Raw genomic sequence first — 17,836 nt, 5'->3', positions numbered from 1 at the left:
TTGAGATAAAGGGGGATTGGTGGAAAGTCATGAGGGAAAAGATTTGTAATTTTGAGGCGCACGTGCCAAAAAGAGTGGCCACTTTTCTCCTCTGTTTTTACAAGTGAAATTCAAATTAGGAAATGAAAATAAAAGAAGAATTTGAAATTTTGCCAACTTATGACACTTTGACAGCGTTTGCGGGACTCGAACCCTTGTCCTGTGAGATCCTTTATAACCACAGGCACAAGACTTACCATTGAGCTATAGCTCCTGGTGGTCTGAAGTGTTGCAGTAGTAACTATAAACAACATATAGGCCCTGGTGTCATTGCCTGTGGCTTGTATTGCACATCAAAAGGATGACCATGCTATAGGGACGATTTGATACGCTTCTGACATGGAAACCGGTGTGGTCCAGTGGGTAAGTTCCTGACTTCCAGCCAGAGAATCAGGGTTCAAATCCCGGGTTCGGCACCAGATGACTGATGGTGGTCCAGCACAGGTAAATTGGAGGTGGGCCAAACAGGCCAATTGGTAAGTAAAATGTGTGTGTCTGTGTGTCCTGTAAGAGTGGAGTCATGCCTGGCAAAGTGGGTGGATGGAGGATAGAGTGAATAGGAGGAGTCTAGGCAGAGTGGGTGGAGCCAGAGAAGTCCAGCAGAGGTAAGTTGGAGGTGGGCCTAACAGGCGAATTGGTAAGCAAAACGTGTGGGGTTGTGTGTGTGGGGTGTGTCTGTGTGTGTGGGGTGTGCCTGTGTAGAGGGGGTGTGCCTGTGTGTGGGTTGTGTGTGTGGGGTGTGTGGGTGTGTGGGGGTGTGGGGGTGTGTCTGTGTGTGTGGGGGGGGGGGGGGGTGTGCCTGTGTGTGTGGGGTGTGCCTGTGTGTAGGGGGGGTGTTTGGGGTGTGTGGGGTCTGTGTGTGGTCTGTGTGTGTGTGGGTGTGTGTGGGTTGTGTGTGTGTGTGTGTGGGGTGTGTGGGGTCTGTGTGGGTGTGTGTGTGTGGGTTGTGTGGGTGGGTGTGTGGGGGTGTGTCTGTGTGGTGGGGGTGTGTCTGTGGGGGGGGTGTGGGGGTGTGTCTGTGTGTGGGGGTGTGTGTGGGGTGTGCCTGGGTGTGTGGGGTGTGCCGGTGTGTGTAGGGGGTGTGTCTGTGTGTCCTGTAAGAGTGGAGTCATGCCTGGCAAAGTGGGAGGATAGAGTGAATATGAGGAGTCTAGGCAGAGTGGGTGGAGCCAGAGAGTCTGGAAAAGATGGATGTGGTCCCAGCGAGGAGGAAGGGGTCAAAGATGGAGGTGGGGGCCTGAACAGATTGGGGCCAAATGTGGGCACTCCTGTAGTGTTTCTCTAGCTGACAGATCAGGTGATTACATCCGATGGGACTTATGGTGAGGAAAACCAGCGTTTGATTTTTAATGCACCCTCTCTAACTTTTCCCTAGTATCTTTCTTTCCTTCCGGCAGATACCTGGAACAAGCGTCCCAAAGTTTTTCTTGGCTGCATACCCCCAGAGGTGTGCCTGACATTTATGGCCTAAGCACCCTCACAAAGAGTGCGCTACTGACATTCTGGGAAAACCTCACTAAAATGACATATTTATGCACCAAACGTGGTAATTCCTTATACCTGCAAAGCATCATATTGCACTTTTCAGCTTTGAGGAGGTGTGAGTGTTTTCATTTGAGGGAAATATTCATCTGTGCTTCCTCTCCCATCCGAGGACTATGGAGCTGCTGTTCCTCTCTCACATGTCCCTTCATAGAGACAGGTGTCACACACTCAACCACTCAGTAAACATGTATGCTTCGATACATTCACCTTGCTGTTTACCTTCCAAACATTCCCTCTTCACCACAAATACAGGGCAGCCATACCTCATTGCTCATTCACTCAGTCATCACAGTCCTACACTCTGTAGGTCCTGCAAGACCAACATGAACAAGAGGTATGTCAGCAAGCGGAAAAAAAGCCTTGGGGGAAGATTTTTTTAAATGTTACACAATGTAGCGCAGCACTCTGCGTGGCTGCGCTGCGTTACGTGACCGGGAATGAGCAGGAGAGCGCCATATTTTTAAAGATTTGGCTCTCTCTCCTTGTCTTTCCCTTGCGCCGGCGCTGATTTCAGCTGCCGTGCGCCATGCACATAGCTTAGCGCCGCAGCGCTAGGGTGTGTGCATGAGTGTAGCGTAGGTTTTGTACAGGAAGGGTACCTTTCCTGTACAAAATACTATGCTAGGCAAGATGCAAAGCTTTTCCCACCTTGCATACATGCTGCACAGTGAAGCACGCATGGAAAGTGAGAAAAGCACATAGAAATGAATGCATTTCTCCTGTTTGCACCTCCTTTGAAGGGGCGTTAACTTTTGGCGCAAAACCATGTTTTCAAATCTTTGTGAATATGGTTTTGCATCAAAAAGCACGGGTTGCTGCATTGAAACACCCATGTACCACCCACGTAATGCCCCCTTGGTGCAAAGTTACCCAAAGCAGTGTTTTGCGCTCCTTACAGGGCACTTTCCGGCGCAAAAGCAGTTTTGCGCTGAAAAGAAAATCAGAAAAAATAAAATTTGCGCTAGATTGTGTCACTATTGTGGAGCTAAAGCAGCGCGAAACATATGGAAACCTCCCCCTTGGTGTGCTCTTATATTCATACTGCTGCCCTCTAGTAACGCTACACAGTAACTGCAGCATAATAGTGGGAATGGGAAGAAGGCTGTCCAATGCAAATATTGTTCTCCCAAGCTACCTTTCTTCTGAGATGGTCGGCGTCTTGTGCCTTGATGCCACCTCACGCATATGGTCTTCAGTCAAATTCAAAAGCAGCCTACCTACCTTAGGCTAAGGAGTTTTCCACTCGAAGGCCGCACATGGGGACGTCACCCTCATTTAGCAGGGTCCCAAATTGCCTGCAGTCATCCTCTTTACAGAAGCTGGGCGTTCGTGGGCGTTTGTGGGCGTCCTTCAAAGGAAGGAAGGGGGTGTTTAAAGGCCCAGCCCAGCCCAGCCCAGCCCAGCGCTGTGCTTTGCTGTGTCCTGATGCAGCAGGCATGATGCAGACCTGCTGAAGCAAAGGCCTGACTCTAACATTTTCTGTCTCATGAAGAAAACAACCTTTCTACCTTCTTATTGCAACTAATAAAGGGAGTTTCACTTGCATCAAACTAAACCCATCATTTCATTAGCCACAGCTCATTCCTGACCTTTATTCCTAGCCAACCTCATAGGCACCAAACCTCTGATTTGAGAGATTGGCTCACACCAAAATGAAAAATAACCCCCATCCAACCTATTTTCCTATCCGTGTAGCACCTTCCTCGCATTCTTCTAATCAGTTAAAGCCCCAGAGGCCACATTTGCGCTCCACATTATACCAAATTTAAAGGACAAATAATGAATGCATTGATAAAGGATGATAAGGTATTGCCCCTATTGCTCCTGCTTGAGATAAAGGGGGATTGGTGGAAAGTCATGAGGGAAAAGATTTGTAATTTTGAGGCGCACGTGCCAAAAAGAGTGGCCACTTTTCTCCTCTGTTTTTACAAGTGAAATTCAAATTAGGAAATGAAAATAAAAGAAGAATTTGAAATTTTGCCAACTTATGACACTTTGACAGCGTTTGCGGGACTCGAACCCTTGTCCTGTGAGATCCTTTATAACCACAGGCACAAGACTTACCATTGAGCTATAGCTCCTGGTGGTCTGAAGTGTTGCAGTAGTAACTATAAACAACATATAGGCCCTGGTGTCATTGCCTGTGGCTTGTATTGCACATCAAAAGGATGACCATGCTATAGGGACGATTTGATACGCTTCTGACATGGAAACCGGTGTGGTCCAGTGGGTAAGTTCCTGACTTCCAGCCAGAGAATCAGGGTTCAAATCCCGGGTTCGGCACCAGATGACTGATGGTGGTCCAGCACAGGTAAATTGGAGGTGGGCCAAACAGGCCAATTGGTAAGTAAAATGTGTGTGTCTGTGTGTCCTGTAAGAGTGGAGTCATGCCTGGCAAAGTGGGTGGATGGAGGATAGAGTGAATAGGAGGAGTCTAGGCAGAGTGGGTGGAGCCAGAGAAGTCCAGCAGAGGTAAGTTGGAGGTGGGCCTAACAGGCGAATTGGTAAGCAAAACGTGTGGGGTTGTGTGTGTGGGGTGTGTCTGTGTGTGTGGGGTGTGCCTGTGTAGAGGGGGTGTGCCTGTGTGTGGGTTGTGTGTGTGGGGTGTGTGGGGGTGTGGGGGTGTGTCTGTGTGTGGGGGGGGGGGGGTGTGCCTGTGTGTAGGGGGGGTGTTTGGGGTGTGTGGGGTCTGTGTGTGTGTGGTCTGTGTGTGTGTGTGTGTGTGTGTGTGTGGGGTCTGTGTGTGGGGTCTGTGTGTGGGGTCTGTGTGTGGTCTGTGTGTGGGGTCTGTGTGTGGTCTGTGTGTGGGTTGTGGGTGTGTGGGTGTGTGTGTGTGGGTTGTGTGGGTGGGTGTGTGGGGGTGTGTCTGTGTGGTGGGGGTGTGTCTGTGGGGGGGGTGTGGGGGTGTGTCTGTGTGTGGGGGTGTGTGTGGGGTGTGCCTGGGTGTGTGGGGTGTGCCGGTGTGTGTAGGGGGTGTGTCTGTGTGTCCTGTAAGAGTGGAGTCATGCCTGGCAAAGTGGGAGGATAGAGTGAATATGAGGAGTCTAGGCAGAGTGGGTGGAGCCAGAGAGTCTGGAAAAGATGGATGTGGTCCCAGCGAGGAGGAAGGGGTCAAAGATGGAGGTGGGGGCCTGAACAGATTGGGGCCAAATGTGGGCACTCCTGTAGTGTTTCTCTAGCTGACAGATCAGGTGATTACATCCGATGGGACTTATGGTGAGGAAAACCAGCGTTTGATTTTTAATGCACCCTCTCTAACTTTTCCCTAGTATCTTTCTTTCCTTCCGGCAGATACCTGGAACAAGCGTCCCAAAGTTTTTCTTGGCTGCATACCCCCAGAGGTGTGCCTGACATTTATGGCCTAAGCACCCTCACAAAGAGTGCGCTACTGACATTCTGGGAAAACCTCACTAAAATGACATATTTATGCACCAAACGTGGTAATTCCTTATACCTGCAAAGCATCATATTGCACTTTTCAGCTTTGAGGAGGTGTGAGTGTTTTCATTTGAGGGAAATATTCATCTGTGCTTCCTCTCCCATCCGAGGACTATGGAGCTGCTGTTCCTCTCTCACATGTCCCTTCATAGAGACAGGTGTCACACACTCAACCACTCAGTAAACATGTATGCTTCGATACATTCACCTTGCTGTTTACCTTCCAAACATTCCCTCTTCACCACAAATACAGGGCAGCCATACCTCATTGCTCATTCACTCAGTCATCACAGTCCTACACTCTGTAGGTCCTGCAAGACCAACATGAACAAGAGGTATGTCAGCAAGCGGAAAAAAAGCCTTGGGGGAAGATTTTTTTAAATGTTACACAATGTAGCGCAGCACTCTGCGTGGCTGCGCTGCGTTACGTGACCGGGAATGAGCAGGAGAGCGCCATATTTTTAAAGATTTGGCTCTCTCTCCTTGTCTTTCCCTTGCGCCGGCGCTGATTTCAGCTGCCGTGCGCCATGCACATAGCTTAGCGCCGCAGCGCTAGGGTGTGTGCATGAGTGTAGCGTAGGTTTTGTACAGGAAGGGTACCTTTCCTGTACAAAATACTATGCTAGGCAAGATGCAAAGCTTTTCCCACCTTGCATACATGCTGCACAGTGAAGCACGCATGGAAAGTGAGAAAAGCACATAGAAATGAATGCATTTCTCCTGTTTGCACCTCCTTTGAAGGGGCGTTAACTTTTGGCGCAAAACCATGTTTTCAAATCTTTGTGAATATGGTTTTGCATCAAAAAGCACGGGTTGCTGCATTGAAACACCCATGTACCACCCACGTAATGCCCCCTTGGTGCAAAGTTACCCAAAGCAGTGTTTTGCGCTCCTTACAGGGCACTTTCCGGCGCAAAAGCAGTTTTGCGCTGAAAAGAAAATCAGAAAAAATAAAATTTGCGCTAGATTGTGTCACTATTGTGGAGCTAAAGCAGCGCGAAACATATGGAAACCTCCCCCTTGGTGTGCTCTTATATTCATACTGCTGCCCTCTAGTAACGCTACACAGTAACTGCAGCATAATAGTGGGAATGGGAAGAAGGCTGTCCAATGCAAATATTGTTCTCCCAAGCTACCTTTCTTCTGAGATGGTCGGCGTCTTGTGCCTTGATGCCACCTCACGCATATGGTCTTCAGTCAAATTCAAAAGCAGCCTACCTACCTTAGGCTAAGGAGTTTTCCACTCGAAGGCCGCACATGGGGACGTCACCCTCATTTAGCAGGGTCCCAAATTGCCTGCAGTCATCCTCTTTACAGAAGCTGGGCGTTCGTGGGCGTTTGTGGGCGTCCTTCAAAGGAAGGAAGGGGGTGTTTAAAGGCCCAGCCCAGCCCAGCCCAGCCCAGCCCAGCCCAGCCCAGCCCAGCGCTGTGCTTTGCTGTGTCCTGATGCAGCAGGCATGATGCAGACCTGCTGAAGCAAAGGCCTGACTCTAACATTTTCTGTCTCATGAAGAAAACAACCTTTCTACCTTCTTATTGCAACTAATAAAGGGAGTTTCACTTGCATCAAACTAAACCCATCATTTCATTAGCCACAGCTCATTCCTGACCTTTATTCCTAGCCAACCTCATAGGCACCAAACCTCTGATTTGAGAGATTGGCTCACACCAAAATGAAAAATAACCCCCATCCAACCTATTTTCCTATCCGTGTAGCACCTTCCTCGCATTCTTCTAATCAGTTAAAGCCCCAGAGGCCACATTTGCGCTCCACATTATACCAAATTTAAAGGACAAATAATGAATGCATTGATAAAGGATGATAAGGTATTGCCCCTATTGCTCCTGCTTGAGATAAAGGGGGATTGGTGGAAAGTCATGAGGGAAAAGATTTGTAATTTTGAGGCGCACGTGCCAAAAAGAGTGGCCACTTTTCTCCTCTGTTTTTACAAGTGAAATTCAAATTAGGAAATGAAAATAAAAGAAGAATTTGAAATTTTGCCAACTTATGACACTTTGACAGCGTTTGCGGGACTCGAACCCTTGTCCTGTGAGATCCTTTATAACCACAGGAACAAGACTTACCATTGAGCTATAGCTCCTGGTGGTCTGAAGTGTTGCAGTAGTAACTATAAACAACATATAGGCCCTGGTGTCATTGCCTGTGGCTTGTATTGCACATCAAAAGGATGACCATGCTATAGGGACGATTTGATACGCTTCTGACATGGAAACCGGTGTGGTCCAGTGGGTAAGTTCCTGACTTCCAGCCAGAGAATCAGGGTTCAAATCCCGGGTTCGGCACCAGATGACTGATGGTGGTCCAGCACAGGTAAATTGGAGGTGGGCCAAACAGGCCAATTGGTAAGTAAAATGTGTGTGTCTGTGTGTCCTGTAAGAGTGGAGTCATGCCTGGCAAAGTGGGTGGATGGAGGATAGAGTGAATAGGAGGAGTCTAGGCAGAGTGGGTGGAGCCAGAGAAGTCCAGCAGAGGTAAGTTGGAGGTGGGCCTAACAGGCGAATTGGTAAGCAAAACGTGTGGGGTTGGGTGTGTCGGGGTGTGCCTGTGTAGAGGGGGTGTGCCTGTGTGTGGGTGTGCCTGTGTGTGGGTTGTGGGTGTGTGGGGGTGTGGGGGTGTGTCTGTGTGTGGGGGGGGGGGGTGTGTGTGGGGGTGTGCCTGTGTGTGTGGGGTGTGCCTGTGTGTAGGGGGGGGTGTTTGGGGTCTGTGTGTGTGGTCTGTGTGTGTGGGTCTGTGTGTGTGGGTGTGTGTGTGTGGGTTGTGTGTGTGTGGGTTGTGTGTGTGTGGGTTGTGTGGGTGTGTGTGTGTGGGTTGTGTGGGTGTGTGTGTGTGGGTTGTGTGGGTGTCTGTGTGTGGGTTGTGTGTGTAGGGGGTGTGTGGGGGTGTGTCTGTGTGTGGGGGTGTGTGTGGGGTGTGCCGGTGTGTGTAGGGGGTGTGTCTGTGTGTCCTGTAAGAGTGGAGTCATGCCTGGCAAAGTGGGAGGATAGAGTGAATATGAGGAGTCTAGGCAGAGTGGGTGGAGCCAGAGAGTCTGGAAAAGATGGATGTGGTCCCAGCGAGGAGGAAGGGGTCAAAGATGGAGGTGGGGGCCTGAACAGATTGGGGCCAAATGTGGGCACTCCTGTAGTGTTTCTCTAGCTGACAGATCAGGTGATTACATCCGATGGGACTTATGGTGAGGAAAACCAGCGTTTGATTTTTAATGCACCCTCTGTAACTTTTCCCTAGTATCTTTCTTTCCTTCCGGCAGATACCTGGAACAAGCGTCCCAAAGTTTTTCTTGGCTGCATACCCCCAGAGGTGTGCCTGACATTTATGGCCTAAGCACCCTCACAAAGAGTGCGCTACTGACATTCTGGGAAAACCTCACTAAAATGACATATTTATGCACCAAACGTGGTAATTCCTTATACCTGCAAAGCATCATATTGCACTTTTCAGCTTTGAGGAGGTGTGAGTGTTTTCATTTGAGGGAAATATTCATCTGTGCTTCCTCTCCCATCCGAGGACTATGGAGCTGCTGTTCCTCTCTCACATGTCCCTTCATAGAGACAGGTGTCACACACTCAACCACTCAGTAAACATGTATGCTTCGATACATTCACCTTGCTGTTTACCTTCCAAACATTCCCTCTTCACCACAAATACAGGGCAGCCATACCTCATTGCTCATTCACTCAGTCATCACAGTCCTACACTCTGTAGGTCCTGCAAGACCAACATGAACAAGAGGTATGTCAGCAAGCGGAAAAAAAGCCTTGGGGGAAGATTTTTTTAAATGTTACACAATGTAGCGCAGCACTCTGCGTGGCTGCGCTGCGTTACGTGACCGGGAATGAGCAGGAGAGCGCCATATTTTTAAAGATTTGGCTCTCTCTCCTTGTCTTTCCCTTGCGCCGGCGCTGATTTCAGCTGCCGTGCGCCATGCACATAGCTTAGCGCCGCAGCGCTAGGGTGTGTGCATGAGTGTAGCGTAGGTTTTGTACAGGAAGGGTACCTTTCCTGTACAAAATACTATGCTAGGTACGATGCAAAGCTTTTCCCACCTTGCATACATGCTGCACAGTGAAGCACGCATGGAAAGTGAGAAAAGCACATAGAAATGAATGCATTTCTCCTGTTTGCACCTCCTTTGAAGGGGCGTTAACTTTTGGCGCAAAACCATGTTTTCAAATCTTTGTGAATATGGTTTTGCATCAAAAAGCACGGGTTGCTGCATTGAAACACCCATGTACCACCCACGTAATGCCCCCTTGGTGCAAAGTTACCCAAAGCAGTGTTTTGCGCTCCTTACAGGGCACTTTCCGGCGCAAAAGCAGTTTTGCGCTGAAAAGAAAATCAGAAAAAATAAAATTTGCGCTAGATTGTGTCACTATTGTGGAGCTAAAGCAGCGCGAAACATATGGAAACCTCCCCCTTGGTGTGCTCTTATATTCATACTGCTGCCCTCTAGTAACGCTACACAGTAACTGCAGCATAATAGTGGGAATGGGAAGAAGGCTGTCCAATGCAAATATTGTTCTCCCAAGCTACCTTTCTTCTGAGATGGTCGGCGTCTTGTGCCTTGATGCCACCTCACGCATATGGTCTTCAGTCAAATTCAAAAGCAGCCTACCTACCTTAGGCTAAGGAGTTTTCCACTCGAAGGCCGCACATGGGGACGTCACCCTCATTTAGCAGGGTCCCAAATTGCCTGCAGTCATCCTCTTTACAGAAGCTGGGCGTTCGTGGGCGTTTGTGGGCGTCCTTCAAAGGAAGGAAGGGGGTGTTTAAAGGCCCAGCCCAGCCCAGCCCAGCCCAGCGCTGTGCTTTGCTGTGTCCTGATGCAGCAGGCATGATGCAGACCTGCTGAAGCAAAGGCCTGACTCTAACATTTTCTGTCTCATGAAGAAAACAACCTTTCTACCTTCTTATTGCAACTAATAAAGGGAGTTTCACTTGCATCAAACTAAACCCATCATTTCATTAGCCACAGCTCATTCCTGACCTTTATTCCTAGCCAACCTCATAGGCACCAAACCTCTGATTTGAGAGATTGGCTCACACCAAAATGAAAAATAACCCCCATCCAACCTATTTTCCTATCCGTGTAGCACCTTCCTCGCATTCTTCTAATCAGTTAAAGCCCCAGAGGCCACATTTGCGCTCCACATTATACCAAATTTAAAGGACAAATAATGAATGCATTGATAAAGGATGATAAGGTATTGCCCCTATTGCTCCTGCTTGAGATAAAGGGGGATTGGTGGAAAGTCATGAGGGAAAAGATTTGTAATTTTGAGGCGCACGTGCCAAAAAGAGTGGCCACTTTTCTCCTCTGTTTTTACAAGTGAAATTCAAATTAGGAAATGAAAATAAAAGAAGAATTTGAAATTTTGCCAACTTATGACACTTTGACAGCGTTTGCGGGACTCGAACCCTTGTCCTGTGAGATCCTTTATAACCACAGGCACAAGACTTACCATTGAGCTATAGCTCCTGGTGGTCTGAAGTGTTGCAGTAGTAACTATAAACAACATATAGGCCCTGGTGTCATTGCCTGTGGCTTGTATTGCACATCAAAAGGATGACCATGCTATAGGGACGATTTGATACGCTTCTGACATGGAAACCGGTGTGGTCCAGTGGGTAAGTTCCTGACTTCCAGCCAGAGAATCAGGGTTCAAATCCCGGGTTCGGCACCAGATGACTGATGGTGGTCCAGCACAGGTAAATTGGAGGTGGGCCAAACAGGCCAATTGGTAAGTAAAATGTGTGTGTCTGTGTGTCCTGTAAGAGTGGAGTCATGCCTGGCAAAGTGGGTGGATGGAGGATAGAGTGAATAGGAGGAGTCTAGGCAGAGTGGGTGGAGCCAGAGAAGTCCAGCAGAGGTAAGTTGGAGGTGGGCCTAACAGGCGAATTGGTAAGCAAAACGTGTGGGGTTGGGTGTGTCGGGGTGTGCCTGTGTAGAGGGGGTGTGCCTGTGTGTGGGTGTGCCTGTGTGTGGGTTGTGGGTGTGTGGGGGTGTGGGGGTGTGTCTGTGTGTGGGGGGGGGGGGTGTGTGTGGGGGTGTGCCTGTGTGTGTGGGGTGTGCCTGTGTGTAGGGGGGGGTGTTTGGGGTCTGTGTGTGTGGTCTGTGTGTGTGGGTTGTGTGTGTGTGGGTTGTGTGTGTGTGGGTTGTGTGGGTGTGTGGGTGTGTGTGTGTGGGTTGTGTGGGTGTCTGTGTGTGGGTTGTGTGTGTAGGGGGTGTGTGGGGGTGTGTCTGTGTGTGGGGGTGTGTGTGGGGTGTGCCGGTGTGTGTAGGGGGTGTGTCTGTGTGTCCTGTAAGAGTGGAGTCATGCCTGGCAAAGTGGGAGGATAGAGTGAATATGAGGAGTCTAGGCAGAGTGGGTGGAGCCAGAGAGTCTGGAAAAGATGGATGTGGTCCCAGCGAGGAGGAAGGGGTCAAAGATGGAGGTGGGGGCCTGAACAGATTGGGGCCAAATGTGGGCACTCCTGTAGTGTTTCTCTAGCTGACAGATCAGGTGATTACATCCGATGGGACTTATGGTGAGGAAAACCAGCGTTTGATTTTTAATGCACCCTCTGTAACTTTTCCCTAGTATCTTTCTTTCCTTCCGGCAGATACCTGGAACAAGCGTCCCAAAGTTTTTCTTGGCTGCATACCCCCAGAGGTGTGCCTGACATTTATGGCCTAAGCACCCTCACAAAGAGTGCGCTACTGACATTCTGGGAAAACCTCACTAAAATGACATATTTATGCACCAAACGTGGTAATTCCTTATACCTGCAAAGCATCATATTGCACTTTTCAGCTTTGAGGAGGTGTGAGTGTTTTCATTTGAGGGAAATATTCATCTGTGCTTCCTCTCCCATCCGAGGACTATGGAGCTGCTGTTCCTCTCTCACATGTCCCTTCATAGAGACAGGTGTCACACACTCAACCACTCAGTAAACATGTATGCTTCGATACATTCACCTTGCTGTTTACCTTCCAAACATTCCCTCTTCACCACAAATACAGGGCAGCCATACCTCATTGCTCATTCACTCAGTCATCACAGTCCTACACTCTGTAGGTCCTGCAAGACCAACATGAACAAGAGGTATGTCAGCAAGCGGAAAAAAAGCCTTGGGGGAAGATTTTTTTAAATGTTACACAATGTAGCGCAGCACTCTGCGTGGCTGCGCTGCGTTACGTGACCGGGAATGAGCAGGAGAGCGCCATATTTTTAAAGATTTGGCTCTCTCTCCTTGTCTTTCCCTTGCGCCGGCGCTGATTTCAGCTGCCGTGCGCCATGCACATAGCTTAGCGCCGCAGCGCTAGGGTGTGTGCATGAGTGTAGCGTAGGTTTTGTACAGGAAGGGTACCTTTCCTGTACAAAATACTATGCTAGGTACGATGCAAAGCTTTTCCCACCTTGCATACATGCTGCACAGTGAAGCACGCATGGAAAGTGAGAAAAGCACATAGAAATGAATGCATTTCTCCTGTTTGCACCTCCTTTGAAGGGGCGTTAACTTTTGGCGCAAAACCATGTTTTCAAATCTTTGTGAATATGGTTTTGCATCAAAAAGCACGGGTTGCTGCATTGAAACACCCATGTACCACCCACGTAATGCCCCCTTGGTGCAAAGTTACCCAAAGCAGTGTTTTGCGCTCCTTACAGGGCACTTTCCGGCGCAAAAGCAGTTTTGCGCTGAAAAGAAAATCAGAAAAAATAAAATTTGCGCTAGATTGTGTCACTATTGTGGAGCTAAAGCAGCGCGAAACATATGGAAACCTCCCCCTTGGTGTGCTCTTATATTCATACTGCTGCCCTCTAGTAACGCTACACAGTAACTGCAGCATAATAGTGGGAATGGGAAGAAGGCTGTCCAATGCAAATATTGTTCTCCCAAGCTACCTTTCTTCTGAGATGGTCGGCGTCTTGTGCCTTGATGCCACCTCACGCATATGGTCTTCAGTCAAATTCAAAAGCAGCCTACCTACCTTAGGCTAAGGAGTTTTCCACTCGAAGGCCGCACATGGGGACGTCACCCTCATTTAGCAGGGTCCCAAATTGCCTGCAGTCATCCTCTTTACAGAAGCTGGGCGTTCGTGGGCGTTTGTGGGCGTCCTTCAAAGGAAGGAAGGGGGTGTTTAAAGGCCCAGCCCAGCCCAGCCCAGCCCAGCGCTGTGCTTTGCTGTGTCCTGATGCAGCAGGCATGATGCAGACCTGCTGAAGCAAAGGCCTGACTCTAACATTTTCTGTCTCATGAAGAAAACAACCTTTCTACCTTCTTATTGCAACTAATAAAGGGAGTTTCACTTGCATCAAACTAAACCCATCATTTCATTAGCCACAGCTCATTCCTGACCTTTATTCCTAGCCAACCTCATAGGCACCAAACCTCTGATTTGAGAGATTGGCTCACACCAAAATGAAAAATAACCCCCATCCAACCTATTTTCCTATCCGTGTAGCACCTTCCTCGCATTCTTCTAATCAGTTAAAGCCCCAGAGGCCACATTTGCGCTCCACATTATACCAAATTTAAAGGACAAATAATGAATGCATTGATAAAGGATGATAAGGTATTGCCCCTATTGCTCCTGCTTGAGATAAAGGGGGATTGGTGGAAAGTCATGAGGGAAAAGATTTGTAATTTTGAGGCGCACGTGCCAAAAAGAGTGGCCACTTTTCTCCTCTGTTTTTACAAGTGAAATTCAAATTAGGAAATGAAAATAAAAGAAGAATTTGAAATTTTGCCAACTTATGACACTTTGACAGCGTTTGCGGGACTCGAACCCTTGTCCTGTGAGATCCTTTATAACCACAGGCACAAGACTTACCATTGAGCTATAGCTCCTGGTGGTCTGAAGTGTTGCAGTAGTAACTATAAACAACATATAGGCCCTGGTGTCATTGCCTGTGGCTTGTATTGCACATCAAAAGGATGACCATGCTATAGGGACGATTTGATACGCTTCTGACATGGAAACCGGTGTGGTCCAGTGGGTAAGTTCCTGACTTCCAGCCAGAGAATCAGGGTTCAAATCCCGGGTTCGGCACCAGATGACTGATGGTGGTCCAGCACAGGTAAATTGGAGGTGGGCCAAACAGGCCAATTGGTAAGTAAAATGTGTGTGTCTGTGTGTCCTGTAAGAGTGGAGTCATGCCTGGCAAAGTGGGTGGATGGAGGATAGAGTGAATAGGAGGAGTCTAGGCAGAGTGGGTGGAGCCAGAGAAGTCCAGCAGAGGTAAGTTGGAGGTGGGCCTAACAGGCGAATTGGTAAGCAAAACGTGTGGGGTTGTGTGTGTGGGGTGTGTGGGGTGTGTCTGTGTGTGTGGGGTGTGCCTGTGTAGAGGGGGTGTGCCTGTGTGTGGGTTGTGTGTGTGGGGTGTGTGGGGGTGTGGGGGTGTGTCTGTGTGTGGGGGGGGGGGGGGTGTGCCTGTGTGTAGGGGGGGTGTTTGGGGTGTGTGGGGTCTGTGTGTGTGTGGTCTGTGTGTGTGTGTGTGTGTGTGTGTGTGGGGTCTGTGTGTGGGGTCTGTGTGTGGGGTCTGTGTGTGGTCTGTGTGTGGGGTCTGTGTGTGGTCTGTGTGTGGGTTGTGGGTGTGTGGGTGTGTGTGTGTGGGTTGTGTGGGTGGGTGTGTGGGGGTGTGTCTGTGTGGTGGGGGTGTGTCTGTGGGGGGGGTGTGGGGGTGTGTCTGTGTGTGGGGGTGTGTGTGGGGTGTGCCTGGGTGTGTGGGGTGTGCCGGTGTGTGTAGGGGGTGTGTCTGTGTGTCCTGTAAGAGTGGAGTCATGCCTGGCAAAGTGGGAGGATAGAGTGAATATGAGGAGTCTAGGCAGAGTGGGTGGAGCCAGAGAGTCTGGAAAAGATGGATGTGGTCCCAGCGAGGAGGAAGGGGTCAAAGATGGAGGTGGGGGCCTGAACAGATTGGGGCCAAATGTGGGCACTCCTGTAGTGTTTCTCTAGCTGACAGATCAGGTGATTACATCCGATGGGACTTATGGTGAGGAAAACCAGCGTTTGATTTTTAATGCACCCTCTCTAACTTTTCCCTAGTATCTTTCTTTCCTTCCGGCAGATACCTGGAACAAGCGTCCCAAAGTTTTTCTTGGCTGCATACCCCCAGAGGTGTGCCTGACATTTATGGCCTAAGCACCCTCACAAAGAGTGCGCTACTGACATTCTGGGAAAACCTCACTAAAATGACATATTTATGCACCAAACGTGGTAATTCCTTATACCTGCAAAGCATCATATTGCACTTTTCAGCTTTGAGGAGGTGTGAGTGTTTTCATTTGAGGGAAATATTCATCTGTGCTTCCTCTCCCATCCGAGGACTATGGAGCTGCTGTTCCTCTCTCACATGTCCCTTCATAGAGACAGGTGTCACACACTCAACCACTCAGTAAACATGTATGCTTCGATACATTCACCTTGCTGTTTACCTTCCAAACATTCCCTCTTCACCACAAATACAGGGCAGCCATACCTCATTGCTCATTCACTCAGTCATCACAGTCCTACACTCTGTAGGTCCTGCAAGACCAACATGAACAAGAGGTATGTCAGCAAGCGGAAAAAAAGCCTTGGGGGAAGATTTTTTTAAATGTTACACAATGTAGCGCAGCACTCTGCGTGGCTGCGCTGCGTTACGTGACCGGGAATGAGCAGGAGAGCGCCATATTTTTAAAGATTTGGCTCTCTCTCCTTGTCTTTCCCTTGCGCCGGCGCTGATTTCAGCTGCCGTGCGCCATGCACATAGCTTAGCGCCGCAGCGCTAGGGTGTGTGCATGAGTGTAGCGTAGGTTTTGTACAGGAAGGGTACCTTTCCTGTACAAAATACTATGCTAGGCAAGATGCAAAGCTTTTCCCACCTTGCATACATGCTGCACAGTGAAGCACGCATGGAAAGTGAGAAAAGCACATAGAAATGAATGCATTTCTCCTGTTTGCACCTCCTTTGAAGGGGCGTTAACTTTTGGCGCAAAACCATGTTTTCAAATCTTTGTGAATATGGTTTTGCATCAAAAAGCACGGGTTGCTGCATTGAAACACCCATGTACCACCCACGTAATGCCCCCTTGGTGCAAAGTTACCCAAAGCAGTGTTTTGCGCTCCTTACAGGGCACTTTCCGGCGCAAAAGCAGTTTTGCGCTGAAAAGAAAATCAGAAAAAATAAAATTTGCGCTAGATTGTGTCACTATTGTGGAGCTAAAGCAGCGCGAAACATATGGAAACCTCCCCCTTGGTGTGCTCTTATATTCATACTGCTGCCCTCTAGTAACGCTACACAGTAACTGCAGCATAATAGTGGGAATGGGAAGAAGGCTGTCCAATGCAAATATTGTTCTCCCAAGCTACCTTTCTTCTGAGATGGTCGGCGTCTTGTGCCTTGATGCCACCTCACGCATATGGTCTTCAGTCAAATTCAAAAGCAGCCTACCTACCTTAGGCTAAGGAGTTTTCCACTCGAAGGCCGCACATGGGGACGTCACCCTCATTTAGCAGGGTCCCAAATTGCCTGCAGTCATCCTCTTTACAGAAGCTGGGCGTTCGTGGGCGTTTGTGGGCGTCTTTCAAAGGAAGGAAGGGGGTTTTTAAAGGCCCAGCCCAGCCCAGCCCAGCCCAGCCCAGCCCAGCCCAGCCCAGCGCTGTGCTTTGCTGTGTCCTGATGCAGCAGGCATGATGCAGACCTGCTGAAGCAAAGGCCTGACTCTAACATTTTCTGTCTCATGAAGAAAACAACCTTTCTACCTTCTTATTGCAACTAATAAAGGGAGTTTCACTTGCATCAAACTAAACCCATCATTTCATTAGCCACAGCTCATTCCTGACCTTTATTCCTAGCCAACCTCATAGGCACCAAACCTCTGATTTGAGAGATTGGCTCACACCAAAATGAAAAATAACCCCCATCCAACCTATTTTCCTATCCGTGTAGCACCTTCCTCGCATTCTTCTAATCAGTTAAAGCCCCAGAGGCCACATTTGCGCTCCACATTATACCAAATTTAAAGGACAAATAATGAATGCATTGATAAAGGATGATAAGGTATTGCCCCTATTGCTCCTGCTTGAGATAAAGGGGGATTGGTGGAAAGTCATGAGGGAAAAGATTTGTAATTTTGAGGCGCACGTGCCAAAAAGAGTGGCCACTTTTCTCCTCTGTTTTTACAAGTGAAATTCAAATTAGGAAATGAAAATAAAAGAAGAATTTGAAATTTTGCCAACTTATGACACTTTGACAGCGTTTGCGGGACTCGAACCCTTGTCCTGTGAGATCCTTTATAACCACAGGCACAAGACTTACCATTGAGCTATAGCTCCTGGTGGTCTGAAGTGTTGCAGTAGTAACTATAAACAACATATAGGCCCTGGTGTCATTGCCTGTGGCTTGTATTGCACATCAAAAGGATGACCATGCTATAGGGACGATTTGATACGCTTCTGACATGGAAACCGGTGTGGTCCAGTGGGTAAGTTCCTGACTTCCAGCCAGAGAATCAGGGTTCAAATCCCGGGTTCGGCACCAGATGACTGATGGTGGTCCAGCACAGGTAAATTGGAGGTGGGCCAAACAGGCCAATTGGTAAGTAAAATGTGTGTGTCTGTGTGTCCTGTAAGAGTGGAGTCATGCCTGGCAAAGTGGGTGGATGGAGGATAGAGTGAATAGGAGGAGTCTAGGCAGAGTGGGTGGAGCCAGAGAAGTCCAGCAGAGGTAAGTTGGAGGTGGGCCTAACAGGCGAATTGGTAAGCAAAACGTGTGGGGTTGGGTGTGTCGGGGTGTGCCTGTGTAGAGGGGGTGTGCCTGTGTGTGGGTG

The sequence above is a fragment of the Triturus cristatus genome, chromosome 12 (assembly GCF_964204655.1).
Source record: "Triturus cristatus chromosome 12, aTriCri1.1, whole genome shotgun sequence".
In the NCBI taxonomy this organism is placed as follows: Eukaryota; Metazoa; Chordata; class Amphibia; order Caudata; family Salamandridae; genus Triturus; species Triturus cristatus.
Note: the sequence above shows the minus strand (reverse complement) of the source record.